Below are 8,586 nucleotides of genomic sequence, written 5' to 3' on the forward strand. Positions count from 1 at the left end.
AGCTTCTCTGCAGCAGCATTTGGACTTATGCTGGACATGTTGTCATGCGTTTGTAATTGTGATGTGTTAGTGTTTTCTAGTGTTTCCTGTTTAACAGATGTAAAGCCTCAGAAAAATAAACCTCCTAAATACTAGTAAACATCGATGAAGAATTCTTTCCACTGCTCTAAAGCACCTCTAATGCAATCCTTAGCCATTACCAATACAGTATCTTTTTTCAGCTGTTGACAAGCCTGATTGCGCAGTGTAGTATCCTGTTCTACCCTGGACCTCAGTATGTCAGTGCTCACAGTGCCCTAAATAACTCAACTCCCTGTATTCACTTAATTCCCCAGAGCACTGCCTTTTCTCAGATGTCCGCTCTTGCTTTCCCTGCATTGGGCAATCTTGTTTGTCCAGGAAGGGGCTCCAGCAAACGCTGCCTGGAACAGACAGCAGGGTTAAGTGTTGCCAGCTGGGAAAGGGAGCGCTGTTCAATCCTGTCCCACAGCATTTGCTAACCAGGCGGTGATACTACAGTAACTACTGGGCTTGGATAGGTAGTGGTTACATTGTCTGCTATAAATACCAGTATCTAGCCATGCATGCAGCAGTGGAGCGTGGATGAGCACTGTGATAAAGCTTCCCCTCCTCACAGTAAAACTTAAATCAGACTTAAGAGATTAACAGCTGAGTTCTGTCAGATCTCACTGTGACCTGTAAAGATTCTTTGGTAGTGATTATTGGGACCAGCAGAATGAAACGTGTGCTTACCCTCGTGCTTGAGCACAAAACACATCCTTGATTAAATTAGATGGATTTGAGCCAAGTCACCCGACTCCGAGCTGCAGTCAGCGAGGCTCTGAGCGCATCTTCAGTTCTGTTTATTGTGCTGATTGGAAAGAAATATCCATCAGAAGGGTGGGGTAGGACAGATGGAGGCACAACCTAAACCACTTTGTAACAGTTGCCGAAGCTCATCTGTTAAGGGTGATCTAAGGCTGTAAGAGAAAATTATGTGTGAATACGAAGTGAAATAGGCTTGCCTGGGGAGCGCAAGGTGTGCAGTGCAGAATGTTTCTCTTGCATGAATCAAGTCGTAATGGATGTACCAAATACTGGGGTGTTTTTTATTCTTTACTCAATTTCTAAACTAGAAGTTTGCTGTTACTGAGGCCTAAAATTAGTCAAATAAAACAACAGGGAAGCCTTGTCTGCTTGTCTTGCATCCGTTTCTTCCTAACATTATTATAGTCACTCACTCACTCCCTTTTCTGAAGGCTGAGCACAGCCCTAATGACATGAAGAAAAACACAGAAGGAAGCAGCAGGGAGGCCAAAGTTTCAACCACTCTTCCCCCTTTACCCAGGAAAATTTTGGTGACCTCTTGACACCTCCCATGGGAACCTTTAAATTGACAACAGAGCTTGCCAAGTAAATACAGAAGATTGCATTAAAACAGTATTGTTTCTGATTTAATCCTCCTGCAGTCAGTGAAAGCAAGTTCAAGATCCCACAGCAGCTACAATGCACCGACCTCATCCTAGGTGGCAGGAAATGTGGATACATGGCAGAATTGATTAGTAAGAATAAGAATGCTCGCAGACTGATGGGAAAGCAGCACACAGGAAAACACCTAGCACAGGCCATTCGCTGGCAGCTGTTTTGACCACAGCTGCCTTGCCTATATTTAAGGACTGTGGCATCCTTTGTTTCTTGTAGGTGTGTCCTTAGAAGAAGAATGGTGACAGAACTGCATCAGCAATTTGGAATGATGCTTGCTAACAGGTTTTGGCACGTTTATATGTTGTTGGTGCCCCAGTCACATCCATATTTGTGTTTTCTGTCACGGGTGAGAAAATAATTCCATAAAATGAGTTTTACTGCAGCTTGTATAATGTGTATATTCAAGCAGTATTTAGGGGCTGATTCTTAGCGACAAGATGGAATCCAGCTGCCTGTTTTCTTTGGCCCTGAGAGTCAGATCGATATGATTTACATTCTCAGAGCTAGAGGGCTCGTTTTGAGGGATTTTCTTCTTTTTGCTTGCCTTAGTAAGTAAATATTTTACAGACCAAATTCCCAGTTCTACAAAATCAGTGACTCCAGGCTGTGGGACAATATAAGTAAGCACAAAGGCTGGAATTTATTGCTAGTAATGATCTATGAGATAAGATTTTCAACTGAACTAGTGCAGAAAGCTCAATTGCCAGATGTGTGGGAGTGAAAGTGACACAAATTCACAAACACACACAAATCTTTGGCAATCCCAAAGTGGTTCTATAGGCCTGTAGCGCCAGAAGCCTCAAAGAATTCATTTTGTGTCTCACTGTCTTCATCAACTTAAAAGCCAAGTCCCAAGCTTTATAAAAGACACCCAAAGTACTGCCATGAATACTTCATACATTTATCTCACTTTCTAAATCTTATTATAGACAAAGAAAGGGTTTTTTTGGTCTGTATTTCCCTCCTTTAGGATATCCTAAGAACCATAGGAGCAGAATGACAGTGACTCTGCAAAAAATTACTGGGGAGTTTGTCCTTGAACTCACCCACTTTCATCTCAATGTAATCCAAACTTTTACAGTGCTCCACCTAAGCAGCTTTTCCTTCAGAGTCATTTTTTCCCTTGGAAACTTTTGCTTTTTGCTTGTAACCGATCACCTATGTGAAATGACTGCTCATGGATGGTATGCTGTTCACATCCCAGCCTCTGCCTTAAATCTTTCCTCATGTACCAGAGACTGCAGATATCTGAATCTATAAAAAAGAGCTTCCATGTCCTTTAGACAATGCAAGATGTATCACTTGTGCTAATGAGCGTGCAATTTTCCTCCTATCTCTATGTTCCAACAAAGGATGCTGCAGTCAAAGAAAATGCTTTACTGTGGGATAAGACCTCTGCTTTCACTGGTTTCGGATGAAAGTGATAGAGCATTTTATATGCTGTAACATACCATCATTTCTTATACTTCAGTAAACAAACTCTAAGAAAACCCACTGCGTCACTCATATTTTGATATCACAGCAGAACTGTGTAAGTGTGGCAGAGATGTTTGAAAAGTAAATGCACTGATAATTCTACTTGCTTGTCAGATAGCTCTGCACAGCAGGCAGTTTTAGGAGAAAAAAAGCTATTTTAAGGAAGTAAATCTTTTTGAAGAAACTAGCTGAGCATGCTTTTAAGAACTAGCATTACAGCTCAGTATTTTTTTTTTTTATTTTTTATTTTTGGCAGGCTATCAAACTATTGCAGCACTCATAATACTAAAATGGCTTAATTTAGAATTTAAACAAGCTACATGAGTTTCATGTGGAAACTCTGTTTGTCCTGGAGCATCTTACAAGTCTCTCCTCCTAAGCCTGGGAGTGTGGCACAGCTCTGTACATCAGGACTCAGTCCTGGGATGAAATCAGACCAACCAAACTCCACATGCGGGTGAAGGGAGGGCGGTGTTTTTGACAGATCTCCTGATTTGAACGATAGGAAGAACTGCAGGAGGCCTAAAATGCACATAAACAACATTACAGATATAGCCTTACTGTTGCTATGTAGTTGTATGTAGTGGTTAAGTATGCTTTAATGAGAAAAGCACAACTGGTTTTTAAGAGCTGCTCCCCTGTAACTGCACGGAAGTCTTGCAGTAACTGAATTAGACACCTACTATTAGGTGTTTGTTTAAACCTGAAGAAATGTCTGGGTTTTCATATGATGTCATGCAGTTGCTCAAATCCCATATTGGGCATGTGAATAGAAATAACATCCCTAAATCGTCTGTTACAGAGCCTGTGCTAAGAATGGGCCTGAAAACTTTGCGTTGAGAAAGACTGATAGGAGTGCTAACAGCACGTTCTAAAGATGTACCTAAAGGTGTGTGAGTGTGGAGATGGTCAGAGGCACTTCCTTGAGGGTGGCTCTGTGGCTTTGGCCAGGAATGTTTGCTCTGCAGGGGTTCATTTTACCCTACTAGATAAAATAGTGCAGTACTGTGGACTCTTTCCAATTCATAAAACTTACTAACTTCGTCCATCTCTCAGGATTTTAGAGAGTGGAGCTCTAATGCTTTTCCAGAAATATAAAATGTGATCAAAGACAATATTTAGGATCTTTAGACCTGATGTAGCAAACACAGCCTTCACCCAATGCCCACGACAAACCTCTCTCTGCACAGTCCACATGCTTATAAAAGCTCTCCTCAGCAGTTCCAGCTCCTGATATCCTAATTTTTGCTTGTCTCCAGACATTTAGCTCCTTTCACATGCTACAGTAATGATGTGATCAGGTATGGTAACGGCAACTACGTAAACTTCTGTGAACACTGAATATCCTTCATTGTGTTATCTTTTTGCTTATTTAAAATTAAAACAAAATAAGTTGCGTGGGCTTTACAGCTCATCCCATCCGTTTGCATTTTGAGAGCCCTGAACATTTGTCACAATGTTCCTCAAGGGTAAAATTGGAGTTCACTCACTTGAACAATTACTCAAAGGGGTTGATTATAGCTCTGCCTGATCTCAGACTAGAGTGGGAAACACAATACTTTTACTTAAACACTTATATGATTGTGAATTTGCTTGTCCATATGAATGCAAGTGTCAGTTCTTCAGGAAGTTTTACTCTATAACTTGTATGGAGTATTTTAGATGGGGAAAATATTAATAGCTTAAAATTTGCTAACAGTGTAGCAAACTATGAAAATGGCATGGAAGTGTTACAAAAGGTCTAGGTTTGTCACATAATTCTAAAACTGCAGCCTGATACACTTGTAAATTCTTAGGAGGGCAGACCTGAATCAGATTGGGAGATAGCTAGGAAAGGAGTGAACAGAGCATCTGGCATGCTGTCCTCACAGCAATCTCCCCTGTGGACAGAACACCAATTCTAGAGAAGCAAAGAACTGTTAGGACTAACTCTGTGGCCTCACCGGATAGGTATGCAGTTTATCAGCTGGATCCCAAGGAGGAAAAAAGCTTATCAAATACCAAGTTCTAACATTTCTATTTGCTTTATCTTTTCTAAAATCTTCACAGCTGTGTTGTCTAGCGTGATTTCTTTAAATAAACATTCTCCTTTGCTTCTTCTTTAACTTTGTTTGTAGTAAGGGCAATTTCAAACTTGCTGGTTAATGAGATGCAGGCACTACATTCCCATCAGTGTAAGGATCATTCAAATCAAGTTCTTGACCACCTACACAAAACAGCTCTGCAAGATAGGGCAGTGGATGCTGTAGCTTAGGCTGCATGGATCATAAATACCCATAGGCCCAGTAGGCATCCTCCAGTGATTAAACTGGGGGAAATGTGAGATAACTGAGCTCACCTAATTTGTAACACATTGATTCTCCAGTGGCACATCCAATTTTTCTTTTGTATATTCCTTCACTGTGACTCAAAAGTTATTACAAAAGCATCACGTATGGAACGTGTGCATAGCTTCACAGGATCCCAGCTTCATGGTGCCACAGAGAGCTAGCTTACAGCATTCATAAACAAACAACGCTCTCCTCGAGAAAAGAAATAGGAAGCTAAAAAGTAATCTAGATTCAAATGATGTCTGTGTTTCGTCAGGTCTGAGATACAGCCAGGTGATTTTTGTCAATACTCCAAGCTAAATGCCTACCTGGATACAGAATGGAGTACATAACAGTAAGCAAGACAATTTAAAGCTAGCACTGACTGCAGCATGGACATCTCCTTGTTGTCCAAAACAAAAACCAAATCAAACAAAAGTACACAACACAGGTGAGAAGGGAATCGAAGAACAGCCCTGCTCATTTGCACCAGAGACTGGAGAAAGCTGTCTGTGCTTTGCTGTGTGTTGTGCTTTCTGCTACAAAGCAGCAGCGTCAGCATGGACATCAGTGGTAAAATCTCTTCATGTCCCTGTGAGTCTTGCCTGGCCTTTGAAAAGAAATCTCCACTGCGTCTCCAGGGGTCATTTTACAAGGAAGTCAGATTAACCTTTTTGGTCCGCACTTGAGATCAACGTGGCATGGGAAAAATAAGCTAATGTGGAAGATAGAAATAATGAATTGACCTTTCTGAAAAAATTGGCTATAAAAATAATTTAGTATGAAGAAAAGTATCTTAAAATGAAAGCATGCTTATTCTTCTCAGTAGAAATAACATTGTTTAAATTCATTCCTGAACCCACAAACAAACAAACAGAATTCAGCCCATTACTTTCTCGAAACATCATCCTCTGTTACACATTCTTTTTAGTAGGACATAAAACCTCTTGTTCCACTATTCTTACTGCCTTCGTGTTAAGTCAACTGCAGTCATCTTGAGACACTGAAGATGTAATTCATAAATTAACTAAAATAGGTATCCATGTATCAATTCCCTCAGTGCAGAGTTTCTCCTATTCAGCCTCCATTTAGTCAGCTCTGTTTTATGACTGCTAATACAGTGTTTCCAGGCACGTGGGTTATTGTGTTGTTGGGGTCACAATCTTTAGTGAGATTTTGTAATATTCAAATGGAGGTTGGATCTGGTTTTGCTTTGCAACCCATCACTGTATTTTAGTGCATTCACTGCTTTTGCTGTGCATTTCAGAGGATTTTCATGCCAACAAACAGAATTCTCTTCTGAAATATCTTAGTCAAATTTCCTGAGACACTAGACATAAAAGATGATATATAGAGTGCATGTCATCCTCACTTCTCAGTTATTTATAATTCATTGACAAAATCCAATGGAAGATTTGTAAAGATATTAAGATTCTGCAGGCTTTTGTGGAAAACTGGTCATGGCCAGAAAAGGGGAAAATTGAGTGCTATCTTCTTGTTGGCTTGCCACCTTATCAGATAGTCTGTGTTGCTAAGATCCAGGTGCAGCTTAAGCTGTCTAGCATCATAAAGACAGAGGAAGAACTAGGGGTACTTGGAATTGTGTTAGAAAAAGGAATTAATGCAGGAGGGTTTGGGAATAGAGGAATAGAAGGTATGACTGTTGGCAGAGAAGGCTGAAGTCATGGGAAGGTCTGTAGGGTGGCTGGCCTACAGAAGAACAAGAAGAGACCAGCAGGAGGGAAGGAGAAGCACAGAGGATATAGGTTCCTAAGAAACTGGGTTTTACCAGTCATGCTGCTGACATTTGGTCTTTTGCAGTTCTCTTCTGCCTGTTTCCTTTCACATCCTACTTTATCAGTTGGCTTCCAGATGAAAAGAAACAGCATATACTGAAGAGAAAAAGAAGTTCGTAGCTGAAAACCAACTTCCAGAGCACACAACAAATGAGTAAAATGAAAGAAAAATAGAAAATATCATTGTAGAAATCTAGCTATTTGAGTAACGGGAGGGCCTCTAAACTCAAACTGCAGTTGTTCTCCACAATACACAACCTCTTCTTTGAATCAAGCAGAATCTAACACAACGTTTGCTAAGTACATGGAAACAGAATAGCTTCAAGAATAAGGAGGGGGGTTGTTTCCCTGTGAAATATGTGCAGGTGTACAAAGCAGTTCCCTGCTTGTGGCTGCCAGTGAGAACGAATAAACGCCTAACTGCAGTGGGAATTCTTTTGGCCTGCTCTGGCCAGGTAGAGCCTAACACTTCATCCATAAGAGGGCAGTGCCGTACACCAGCATGCCTACCCACTGTTTTGCACGTAGATCACATTTGTTTGAAAATTAACTCAGGAAGTAACGTGTTCATCTGACGCTCTTCAGAGCGTTTATTGCTCTGGCCAGTATACTCAAACACATGTAATATTTTACAGACTTTACCTGAAACATTACCAAAGGCCAACCCTGATAAAAAGCTAATCTTTTTATCCCACTCTGAACTTTCATCTTCCTTCCCTGGTGCCTCACCTGCCATCTAAATGCTTTCATTGTTTTAGTAGACACTTTGCATTCCTGAGGCAACAAACTGAGCTCAGACAACAATAACTGGGTTGCTTACAGAACAGCACAGTGCTGGAAGGGCGAGAAGCAAACTGTTACCACGCAGCCTTGATGAGGTCTTTTGGAAAGACCATGGCAGAAAGTGGCATCGACTTGTGAGATGGGTTTCTGTTTCGATTCAGCCAGAACTGATAATTCTTCCTGTAGTGGCCGTGAATGATGGAGGAATGCTGCGAGATGTGGCAATACTCCAAAGTATCAGCTGTTCATACCCTTCTATTTACGTTACAGTGCTCCCTGCAAAGCACAGACAGAGCAGAGCCCCATCTGTATCAGTTTCCCTAACCTCCAGAACGCATGGGGGAGGAGGCCTTATTTCTTAATGAGCTGCATATATTTATAACTTTTGCTGTTTCTACTAGGGAAAAAAAAAAAAAACAAAACAAAACCTCCTAACAGTCACAGAATGCGATTTCCACAGGAAGCAACCCAGAGGCACTCTTATAAACTGTGCAACCTCTGAATAAAGGCCTTCATCTGCACGCAGAACTCAGTGAAGTGACAACAGGTGCGTCTGGTGAACCCAAGCAGGGAAACCTCCCGATCATTTCCTTTCCCAGTCTGCAGCAAAAGAGACGCTGAACGTGACAAACACAGGGTTTGACTGGCCGGCTTCCAGCTCCTCGGCACCTGGCGAAGGAGGAGGAAGGGGCGGCCGTAATGGGGCGGCTCCACCCGCGAGGGTGGCTAAAACAATA

This window comes from Meleagris gallopavo, chromosome 4 (assembly GCF_000146605.3).
Source record: "Meleagris gallopavo isolate NT-WF06-2002-E0010 breed Aviagen turkey brand Nicholas breeding stock chromosome 4, Turkey_5.1, whole genome shotgun sequence".
NCBI lineage: Eukaryota > Metazoa > Chordata > Aves > Galliformes > Phasianidae > Meleagris > Meleagris gallopavo.